Raw genomic sequence first — 12,767 nt, 5'->3', positions numbered from 1 at the left:
ATTATTTATGTTGCATCCTCAAAAAAATCGAGCAGGTTAGTTAGACACTATCTATCTTTCCTAAAACCATGTTGACCGTCTCCCAGGATACTGCTACCATACAAGTAATTTTCCATTTTGGATCTTATTATACTTTCCATATATTTGCATATAATAGAAGTCAGGCTTACTGGTCTGTAGTTATCTGGTTCAGTTTTGTTTCCCTTTTTGTGGTTCGGTATTACGTTTGCAATTTTCCAGTCTTCTAGCATTTAGATAAATACATTTAATGGTTGTCTTACCTGAGTTGTTGTCCTTGTTTTGATGCAGCCTCCCTTTTTGTTTTTTTTCCCCCTTCCTTTCTAGTTTTAATGCTTCTGAACCTGCTCAAGGATCTTTTCTCCAAGTAGACTGGTTCCCTTGTTATTTAAATGCAGTCCATCCTGTCTATACAGATAGTCCTTGTTGTAGTATGTGTTCCAATGATCAACATAGTTGAACACTTCCCGTGTGCACCACGTCTTCAGCCATGCGTTTTAGATTAATTATTTCCAGATCTCCATATGTTCCTTTGCAAGGTGCCGACAGTATCCCAGAAAATACCACAGTTTTGGTCTTCTTTTTTAATTTCCTTCCTAGCTCTCTGAATTTGTTTTGCAGGGATTTTGGTCTGTCTCTTCCAATGTTGTTTGTACCGATGTGGACGACTACTACCGGGTCATCCCCTGTTCATTCTAGGAGCCAGTCCACCTTCTCAGTGATGTGCTTGACCGAGGTTCCTGGAAGGCAGCACACTGTTGTAGTAAGGGGGTCCAAACTGCGAATTGAACTTGCTATGTTTCTCAATATGGAGTCCCCAACAATCATGACCTCCCTTCTTTTTGCTGTCTGGTCACCACTGTTAATAGCATCCTGGATGTTGTTCCTTTTGTTCTCGATGTTGTTTTTGCTCATCAATTTTGAAGTGGCTCAAATTTGTTGGTTGTTTTGATTTCTGGTAGTTGTGTTTGACAAAGTTTCTTTTTTTCCCTGCTTCTGCTTGCATGAACCCAGCAGTTCTGACCTTCTCTCTCCCTGGCTTTCAGTCTGTTAGGGGTGGTACAGACTTCCATGAATTGTTGGTGTGCCAGCTCCTCAAGATCCTGTTGCTGTCTCATTTCTTCCAGCTTCATTTCTAGCATACTTACTAGTTTATGCAAGTCCTGGCTCATGCTGCAATTTACGAATACTTGGTTAAGCTCTGCTGGGATTTCTCGGATTTCCCACAATGCAGGTGTCACAGATTACCGGCTTGAAGCCAGTGTTAATTTTTTTTTCTTCTTTGAAGTTTAGTTTCTTCTGCAGCAGTCGACCTGCTTTCAAACTGCTTCAAAACTGTTTTCTGATTAAAGCAATTAGATGTAATTTCTCCTTACTACTTCTAAACTGCTCTGCACTTTTCCACGCCTGTACTTGCCTTGTTTATAGCTGCGTTGTTCCGCTGTGCTGTTGGCTCCTCCCCTCCCCATGTCTCAGAATGGCACTGAATTTGAATAATCTGCTCAGAGTTTCAGCTTGTTTGTTATCAGAAAAACACACGTGGCTGTTTAACTTTGAGCTGCAGTGTTTTCCCAATGTCCTGTGTTTTCTGATTAAAGCTAGCTAGCTGGCGGCAAATATTTTCTCTAAAATGAAGATGAGAATATTTTCTGCATCATTCAAAACAGGCTTTTCACTCAGTTTTTTTCCACCATTTCAAGGATTTAAGGAGAACGTGGTAGGTACCAATTCTCTGGTTGGATTTGTCTTTGACACCCATGTGTCGAAAATAACAAAACAATTCTGTGATTTTGGATTGAGATAAAGGATGGTATATTTTGTATTGCTTTGCAGCTTTCCCAATCAGTTAGAATGACACATACAGTACCTACACCTATATGGTGGCAGTGAAAAGTGTCAAAAGAAGAATGCCAATTAACGATACAGTGCTGAAATTATTACATGTTCAACCAAATAAGTAGCCAAAGCATAGCAAATTCAGGAGACATTGTCCAGGTTTTCACACATTGTTCTTGCTATTATGCTATATAGCATAATTTAATTTATGCAGTACCAAGTGACTTCACAGATCTTAGATGGGAGCTCTAAGCTTAGATTGAGCTCTTGTCTACACATTTTGCTACACTTGCCAAGTTTGCCATTAATATGTAGACTTTGCCACACAGTAAAGCAGAATTATAACAAGTTTTTTTTTTTTTTCTCTCGGATTAACCTTGTAAAAACAGATGTAGGAAATAAACTATCGTCTACTGTTAAACAGCACAAGCTTCAGACCAATGACGCAAATGGTCTTTATTTTTAGAAATTAGGTATGAGTTAAGGGATTTTGTTAACTTATTGCTACTTCTAAGAAGACTTAGTGAATAAGGCCCTACATCTTACCTAGACAAATAGTTTTAGAGTCAACAGCCTTCCACTATATGCCTCTATTCCAGTCCATACTTGTATAATATAGGCTAGTTACAACTTAGTTTTGAGCCATCTATGCATCAAAAATTGTTTATTTAATTTGTTTAGTACTGATTATAGATTTACTTTACTGCATCTTTTAAAATTTGGAATAGGTTACTGTATATTAATGTTTAGGCACAGTAAATTGTAGCCTTGATGTAAATGCTTCTTAAAACAAGACAGAATACTGTCTTGACGTTTAATTAACGGTAGATCCTTTAACACAGAATTATATTTCAGATTTCTGAAAGATGTTCTATATGTTTTGATTTGCTTTTCAGTATTGGAACACATATTCTGCATTATTCTTGCAGCACCACATGCTCTAAAGTAGCGCTGCTCAATGCAGATCTGTACATTATTGTATGGAAAGTACAAAGCAGTTATTCTGTTTCCGTGTTAGATGGTGCCATTGGCGAGTAACAGTATTGAGAGGAACGGTAGTTCTTTGTACAAAAAAAACTTGTTTGAAACTACAGAGTCTCTACAGCTCCAAGAGTTCATCTTCAATTTGAAGATGACCATCAAACATTGTTTATGGGATATATGCCTGGCTATTGGTAGGTGTCACTGGGCTCTTACTATCAAAGCTGCCGATAGGCCCTCCTTCCCTCGATGACCTCCTCGGTCCCGCCTACTGAGGGAATAAAACAGTCATGTAGGGAAGGATCGACCTCTTTTTGCCTAAGTTGGTACGGTAAGACCATCTGTATTGCATTGAGCCCTTTTTTATTACTCAAAGCGTTGCATTGAGCTTGCTGTTAGTTCCCCTGCATTCGTGCTGAAAGCTGGCTTGCTGCTTTTAGGAATCAGTAGCTCCTAAATCATAGCCCTTTTTTTTATCTTTCTTATACTGCCTTCAGCACCTGCTTGCTTGTGTTGCAGGCTGCTTTGTCTTTACTGTCTGTTGTCTGTGAGTCGACTACCTGTGAGGTATTGATTTTAAAGGAGCGAGTGTGTGTCTTTAACCCTTTTTTACTTGGGAGAGCACTGTTACTCCACCCCCGGGCTAGGCTTGCCTTGTCCCCATTGTTGAGTTAGCCCACCAGGTGCCGGGGCCTTGTTGTTTTGATTGTGCTGTGCATCCTCGTATTTGTGCAGAGGACTAACTGCAGCACAGCTGCTTACAGCCCGAACCAGCCGTGTATTCCACACTGGGGCTGCCAAGTTGCTGAGGTGACAAGTCTCTTGTCGGCTGTGTTGGCCCACCAACACGTGTGTTGAGCCTTACGATCAAACAGACAGCTGCGGCTTTGGCCCATGTGTCCCCCGTTGTAGGCTACGCGCTGCCCAGGTGTGTGACCACGCAGTTAGGGTAGGCACCATTGCATAGCTGCCCCTGGTGTTTTTTAAATACCGCGTTGTGCGCTCGGCCCGTGCTACTTCGGTACCACGGTGCGCACAGTGCTCATTGACACACAGTACCGATACAGGCAGTGCACTGACACTGCACAGTACTCAATGCACGGGGTGCTCACGGTACCCATTGCCCCGTGCTTATTGCACTCGGTTTGCATTGTACCCGGTGCTGCATGGCACACGGTACCCCTTGCTCTGTGCTTAGTGCACTAGGTGCGCACTGTCCTCAGTGCACGCGGTGCGCATTCTACCTGGTACTGCATGGCGTGGTGCGCACGGTATTCGGTACTGTAGTGTGGGAATGCACAGTGCTGCAGGATATCTGCACACGGCGCTGGGGTTGCACAGTGCACATGGTGCTTGGCCACTGCCTCAGACCTAGTGCAACAGCTCGGTACCTCGTTGCCCTCTGCCTGTAGACGGTGCTCCACTCTGCTGTAGGCTACACGCTGCCCTGGTTGTGTGACTGCACGTAGTCCAGGCTACTACGCTGTGTTTACTCTTTTTCTGTGTAATAGCTTACATTGCTTTGCAATTGCAGTCTGCTTAAAACCTTACAGCGCTCAATGTTTTGTGTTTCACTGCTTTTGCAGTTTAAAAAGAAAGAGATGCATGTTCCTCCACCGGACCCCAGCTCTGCCGTGCCCCGCCGTGGAGTTGACTCTGCTGGAATGCCTCAGCCCGCTCTCGGTGCACTTAAAAATTTCAGTTCACCCGCGTTGCCATGGTGTCTGTTGTATTACCCTCACAGCTTGCTGTTGTGTGAGTGTATGTGTGGTTTTATTTCACTGCTTTGCAGTTTAAAAATAAAAATAATGCGATCGTGAGAAGGCATCAGTTCTCCTAGTGGCCCCCAGGTGACCCAGGAGAATCTGGTTCTCGACCCTCTGCCAGCTATTGAACGGCCCACCCTGGGAGATCCCGCTGCTTGGATCTCCTCAGTCAGACGAGAGACAAGCTTTGGCACCCGGAATCGGGCAGGCTTCAGCTGTGGATCTGGCTCCTGAGAGGGACTGCTGGTCAGCCTTAGGGCTGTCGGACGCAGTTGTGGGTACTTTGCAGAAAGCTAGGGCGCATTCCACTAGGTCTTTGTACACCTATAATTGGAAATATTTCCAGAATTGATGCCGGACTAATGGTCATGACCCAATCTCTGCAAGATCTGATTGAGGCTGGTAGATCACCTTTCACACTGAAGGTATACATAGTGGCTATTTCTGCTTGCCATGCCCCCGTTGACTCTGTGTCCCCGGGCACGCATTTTCTGGCTACCCGGTTTCTACGAGGCGCTTGGAGGTTGCACCTTCCTAGGAGGGCTACTTTCCCCGAATCGAGCCTTGAGGTTGTACTGGAGGCTCTCCCACAGGCCACGTTTTTGAGCATGTATACTCCATTGAGTTGAAGTATCTGTCTATGAAGACAGCCTTCCTCTTGGCTATCACCTCCTCGAAGCAGGTTACTGAGCTGCAGGCGCGGTCTGTGCATAGCTCATGCATGTGTATTTGTGATGTTGGTAGTAGTGTCACTGCATGCAAAGCCTGCTATCCTCCCCAAGATGGTCACAGCCTTCCACATTAATCAGTCTGTGGAACTGGAGTCCTTTCAACCACCACCATTTACTTTGGAGGAGGATAGGAAGTTGAATTTCTTCTGCCAGGTTAGGGCATTGAGATGCTACGTGGCTAGGACGAGAGCATTGCGTCAGTCTGACCAGCTCTTTCTCTGCCACGGGACATGGACCCTGGGACAGTCCCTTTCGAAGCAGCAGCAACTGCCACATTGGATTGTAAACACAGTCTCAACTGATGGTGCTGACTTGCACCCTTCTGGGCGGGTAGCCGCACATTCCACGAAAGGTGTGGCTACGTCATGGGCCCTCTTTAGAGGTGCCTCCATGGCTGAGATTTGTAATGCGGCTAGCTGGGCTACACCACATACTTTTTCCAGGTTCTATCGCCTTAATGTGATAGATTCCTCATTGCCTTCAGTGGGCACAAGGGTCGCTTACATTCCTGACATTTGGTCAGGCAGGGATGGGGCGCCCTCATGTGCTGCCGTTCTTCCCTCCCTTACGACAGCTCTGGTATTCATTTTCCCATAAATGATGTTTGGTGGCAGTTTTTGAATAGAAAGGGAACGTTACTTTACCTCCATTAAACCTGGTTCCCTGAAAGAGAAGATGGCCACCAACTGTGAGGTCACGTCTGTAGTCATCACGATTTCGTCGCGAAAAGAGGTTGATCCTTCCCTGCATCATGGTTTTATTCCCTCTGTAGGTAGGACCGAGGAGGTCATCGAGGGAAGGGGGGGCCTATCGGCAGCTTTGATAGCTACCAATAGGCAGGCGCATATCCCATAAACTATGTTTGGTGGCCATCTTCTCTTTCAGGGAACTAGATTTACGGTAGGTAAACTAGCGTTTTGCTTTTTTCACCATGTTGCAGCGGCAAAACTAAATCACATAGAATTACCATCTTTACCAGTACCAAAAGTCTGAAACTTTCTTACATCAAATGTGAAAAAAAAAAACATGTAAATACCTCTTATACACAATGAGATATAAGTCGTCAAACTAAGGTAAAGCTGTTTTTCTTTTTCTTCTTCCTCTTCCGTTTACTTTACTTTAAGTTTACGAGTGTGTAGCGACTATTCAAACAGAAAAGCTAAATAACTGGATTCCACATGTTGGTCAATGTCAAAATAAACCAGGGATCGCAAGCAGTTTGATATACACAGCATTTATATTAAACTATTTATTTGTTTTAAAACAGCACATCGTAAAAAAAAAAAAAAAAATACCGTAGCTTGCAACATGACGTCCTTGCAGAGCACACAGTCTTAGCCCGCTGTGCCACTACGCATTTGTTGAAATGCTTAATTTTTTAAGCTTACATCCATGCCTGACCAGTTTTTGTTGAAAACCTGAAGGTTCTGCTCAATGTTTTATTTCCAGTTAGAAAATATCTAGTTTCCTGTTTGGTAAATACCATAGAATGGATTATACACAAATGGCATGTAGATTCCTTGTCTAAATCTCTGATAAATTATAGTTCCTCGTTTAATTAAAAAAATAAAGGAATAATTTATTAGGTAGAAATAAATAAAGGACTTAAATGCATAGAGGAATACATTTATTTAGAAATAAATATTTTAAATAAATAAATGTAGAAATTAATTAATTAATAAATAGCAAGCCAGAAATATGTCATTAATTGATTTGGCTGATGCTTTTATCCAGAGCAATTGACATTTGTATACCTATACAAAAAGTTTTATGTTTAAAAAAAAAAATAATAATTTAACGAGACATTAGTGCTTCTTCAGCATATGTGGAGTAGTGGTCAAAGCACTATGCTCTTGACTGGAAGGCTGTAAATTCAATCCCAGGTGGGGGACACACTGCTGCTTTACCTAGATTGGTCCAATAAAAAAAACATAACTGTATAAATGAGTAACTGTATGTAAAAAAAAAAAAAAAAAAAAAGCCACTTGTAAATTGGACCGGATAAGTGTGATTGCTAAGAACAAATTTACCTGCTTGTCATATAAGGGATACAGAGTTTACTCACTTCTACTCTACTGTGATGTGCAAATTCTGTGTTAAGGACAATATGTTTTAATGGTGAGCGTCTGTGTTGTGTTTAGAGAGTGAGCGAAGCGGTGACAATTCCATTCACCTCTCATAATATCCTCTGCTCTGCTCCACTCTTTTTCATTCCACTCCACTCCCCCGCTCCAGACAAAATGGTATGTGTAATATATATAGTAAATAAACTAGCTGTTTTTCCCCCATCGTGTTGCTGATTGCAAATGAAGATGTATTGTACATTCAGAAAGGATTACCTCTGAATTGTCTTTATTAATCGGATACCTTGACCCAAGTAAAAAAAACATATATTAAAAAAAATCCCCACAAGAAAAACGCTGACAAAGTGCTCCGAGAAGTTATCTAATTGAACTTGACACTTTCTCATTATTATTGCTTGGTACTGAAAAAATGCATACATTTCCAACTTTGCATATGGTTCATATCAAATTAGCTTTATACAGGGCATATTTGCATCCGTATATCTCATAGGGAGCTCAAATCAACACACATACATATGACTGAGTCGACAGGGCTGCCAGACCACCCTGTACCAGTGTATGAATAATCCTTACGAGTGCAGAAAATATAAACCGTGTTCACAGCACTGCATGGTGCATAAAATATAAACCGTGTTCACAGCACTGCATGGTGCATAACCTTAGCTCGCGTCAAGAAAGGGGTTTACTGCAGTGTGTATGCATACACAGTGAACTGCTGGTGGGACTGCACATACGTAACACACGTGGACACGGCGTCGGGTACTGGCCACAGCTCCGTGTTTATATGGCACAAATGTAAGCGTATTATATCGAGATATATATATATCCCGTGTAGTATATATAATAGATATAATAAATATATTTTAAACATATTTTATAATGTGTGTGTGTATATATGTGTGTGTGTGTGTGTGTGTGTATATATATATATATATATATATATATATATATATATATATATATATATATATATATATATATATATAAATATATAAATATGTTTAGATGCAAAATGCGATATTCAGCAGGGATGTTGGGCCCTAGCACCTTTCCAGTTGTGCCTATTTGCTTGATGCTTGACAAGGTTGCTCCAATTGCTTTTCCTAACTTGGGCTTTTGTTTGATATCACCACTTTAAACGGCTGTTGTGTTTTTCTAACTTGTTGGTGTTTTTTTACATTGACAATGCTTTTGTTTATAAATGATACTATACACTGAACCAGCCATGTTTAATTGTTTGGATAAAGTTTTGGAAAATAAACAGGTGTTTGTCATCTTTTAAAAAATAGCCCTGTAGACAAAAGTGAAGGCTTTGAGCATATTATTATTATAGAGAACATTGTAAAGATACCTAGAGAAATTATTTGTCAAAAACAGAAGGCAGCAAATAAACCTTTCTTTCTATAATTTAACTTTTTCAAGTTTTTTTTTGTTTGTTTTGTTACCAAAAACGCATTTAAATTATTTTTTAAAGAAACGTTCCATAAACATGTATTTTTATGTTTCATGTGATACAAAATGAGAGATGGCTTTGTATTCCAAACACCATTGTCTAGGTTTATTATTAAGAAACATTTAGGTGCAGTACTAAGCACCACCACTGAGCTACCAATGGTGTCATACAGGACATGGAGAAGAAAAAATAAAACTTTTTAAAATAAACTCGAACACAAATGATGACCTTTTCTGTAAGGATGGACTGCTTCCAATACAGAAAAAGATCCCGCTCTAAAATCTGCCACTTTAAACTTACTTTGGGGTAAGATTTGGTCTCGCCAAACTACATTTCTTAGTTTGCTCCTTCTAAACCAAAGGGAATCTGATCATTGCACTTGTCCAGAACCTATTCAACCTGGATTTGAACACAGGAGCTGGCTCTCATCTCCTCTTTTATACATGTGGACAGGCTATATTTGGCAATCAGGCTATATTTGCCTGCCCACATTCTGCTCAAGTTTTCTTCAGAGTTGGGTTTTTAACAAAGTTTTTATTTGAACTAAATTTAATTTATAAAAACCCAGATCAAACAAAACCTATTCTGTGGCAGGACTCAGGTACATTTTCAATAGCATTACTTCAGAGAGGCAGCCAGCTGTCACTCAGGTCTTGTTTGAGATGTGGCCTGTGGCTCAGCTGAACGCAGGAAACTTTGCAACAGAAGGACTCAATATCACCAGAAGAACAGCTGCTTTGCAATTAGAATTGACTGACAGGGTTTTCTGTCTAGCTATGCGGCTTATGGGACTCCGTTTTACATTTCCCCCTTAAGCATGACTGATAAAATAAGGAACAAGTGCTCAAACCTTGACACATACAGAGCTGTTTAACATCTTAACTCTCCAATGAAATGTATTTTCAGTAAGCTGTGGATTTTGCAGTGCCCATGGTCCATTTAATTGTCCATATACTGCTACTGAAAACCCTTGTCTAACATAATTTGACCATTTATATTGGCTGTGGCTGAGATTACACTTTAAATTAGGGCATTACTGCTTTGGCAAGGCAAACAGTCTCTTTGCTTCATCAATGTTGGCTTTCTCACTCTAAGCAATGGAGTGTCTATCACAGGAATATATTTAAATAAATCATCCCAGGCACATACACATTAAATGTATGTGTGTGTGTGTGTGTGTGTGTATGTGTATATATATATATATATATATATATATATAGAGAGAGAGAGAGAGAGAGAGAGAGAGAGAGAGAGAGAGAGAGAATAAAATAGCAATTCACAGAAAGCATGTATTATAAAAGGTGACAATATAGAAACTGTGTTTTTGGTCCACAAGTGGTTCACCATGGTATGACCCCAGGCATGATCCCGTGGTATGCAGGTTCATACATTCGCAGAGCAAACGTTCACACCATCTTGTACATGGCACTCCTTTGGGTTAGGCAAAAGTGAATCACCTCACTGGCCTTTATCCTCCAAGGGTATGTAGATTGCAGATATTCATTATAGAGCTTATAGGCATAGAGAGGCAATTGGCTGACCTTTAGTTTTCCTGTGATGTTTAGGAGACTTGCTGCAGTGAGAAAAATAATAATAGGGGAAAAAATGCATGTAAAATAATTGGGCACTGTGATAGGGGGTGTGGGTTATCTCCTGACAGAATGGAGAGACACAGAAAAGGCAAAATAAAACACAGTGAAAGACAAAAAATAATAAATAAATAAAAGGTGCCATTAATACGCTGTGCACTGCTTTCACTGTAATGAGAGGTCCTGCTGATACACTCCTTTACTTATCAGTATTTTAAAATCCCGAAACTAGACCCTAACCCCTTGCAGAAAATTAATGCACCTTGACCTCGGTTCCACACTCTGTGGTCAAATTAATGTTGATTTTTTTCACCCAGAAATTCACCCAAACCCTCAAATAACTTAAATATGAAATCGTGTTGGACTTTAATTAAATATGACTTACTTTTTGGATAATTGTGACTTTATTTATCTTTTTAACTTAAAAATGTAAATAATAAGAATAAATACAAACATGTTTTTAATATTGTTTCATGGACATCATTTGCTTAGTTTCATAATAATACATATCTTGTTATGTAATATACAATAAAAATTGTAATCGAATAGCCAAAACAAATGCCAGCTTATTGTTTCCTTGCTTATAAGACAAAAATTCTCCTGAGGCAGCTTAGGTAGTGTGGCAATGTTGTCCCGCCCCTGTTTATTTCTGTGTTGTATGTTACGTGTAGTGTGTTAATGTTGGTGTACAGTCATTGGTACACGGGATATAAATGGGTCTGTGTAACATGAGTGGGTTTAAAACGTATATTTGTATTTAGGCACAAGGATTGCACAGCACTTCATGTGCAGGTAAAATGTAAAAATATGCGAGCACGGGGAATTGCACTTTATTAATTCACGTGTGGTTGTACCGCGACTCCAATTGAATGATTAATTAGCAATGGAGTCTCGGTACAGCCTCATAAAAGCAACATGTTTTCACTCACTCTGGGTTGTGTGTTCGGTGAGAGGAGAACGTGTGTGGAGAAGGAGAAAGTAAGAACTAAAGTAAACAAGTGATTTAAACTCACCGTGTTTGTCTGTTCGTCCACAGGTTTGTCTGTCTGTGTAGTGTTAATCCATTTTGTTTGTCTGTTTATTTTGGCCTCAAGTGCCGTGTCCTGTGTTTCGTTTGTCTTTCAACCTTTTATTTTCTGTCTGTTTCATTATTAAATGCTGAGCGAAAACAATCACTCAGCTTCACCAAATTCCACCTCTCGTTTATTTGTTGGTTCCTGGTTCTGGTCTGACGTCACCCACTACAGCCGTCTTTGTGACGGGTAGAAAGAGAAAATGTGGATAATTATGGTGTGCAAAAGACATGTCATCAGACAGTAAGGTGAAATTAATATATCGTCTGAAAATTAATATAAAAAGTTTAAATTAAGATGCTTTCCACAAGCAGACTAACAGTACTTGATGCAGTTACACAAAGATGTATATTTTGCAAGTTAAGCAAGAGTTGAATATTTTTCTTGGTTCGTCTTCCAAAAACAGGAAACTGCAAAATCAAAACAGCATTTATCTGTTCCTCAGTGAAGGAGCTATTACCATTGCTTGTTCTTTTTGTTTTTGAAGGAATTTTCTTTTCTTACTTACTGAGGGATTAGCCTGCCACTGATATCCATTACCATTCTCACTCTCCAGTTTCTCTTCAGTTGTATCTGTTAGCACATGTAGTGTGCTTTCTCATCTTCTCCATTCAAAGGGTATAGCATGAAAACAATAGTTACTGCTTCATTTACTAGATATCTCTTCTCTCCGTATTGTACTACAGATCCTATAACCTGTATTATTTCTCACAGCCCTTTCACAAAGTTTGTCTCCATATTTGGTCCGAATTGAAATACGGTTCAGTTTTTTTGCACACTTATTTAAAATATCCACTCGATCCTTATCAGAATTTGCACCAAAACAGTCAAACTGAAACCTACTTGACCCACTAAAATGCTTCGGACTGGAACAAAGTTGAATTACAGTTTCTCAATTGCTATCATAAATGTACCAGTACAGTATCTTGCACCGTACAGGGTTATTTCGGTCAGCCGTTGATATCAGACAAATAGTGTTTGCCCTTTGCCATTCCCATTGATTTCAATAACAAAGGCATTGTTTATACCATGTAAAGCATGCTGTATATTTCGGTCAAACTAAGCTGTTTGGATCTCGTTATGTACCATTCACATAGACTAAAATAATAATAATAATAATATTATAATATCTTTATTTCTTATATAGCACCTTTCATAGTGGACCACCATCACAAAGCTCTTTACAGAAGTAGGCTGTTAACTTTGCATTATATGCAGAGTCACTTACAATAGGCC

Source organism: Polyodon spathula, chromosome 10, assembly GCF_017654505.1.
Source record: "Polyodon spathula isolate WHYD16114869_AA chromosome 10, ASM1765450v1, whole genome shotgun sequence".
Classification (NCBI taxonomy): Eukaryota; Metazoa; Chordata; class Actinopteri; order Acipenseriformes; family Polyodontidae; genus Polyodon; species Polyodon spathula.
The sequence above is the reverse complement of the archived record's forward strand: the minus strand, read 5'-3'. Positions refer to the sequence as shown.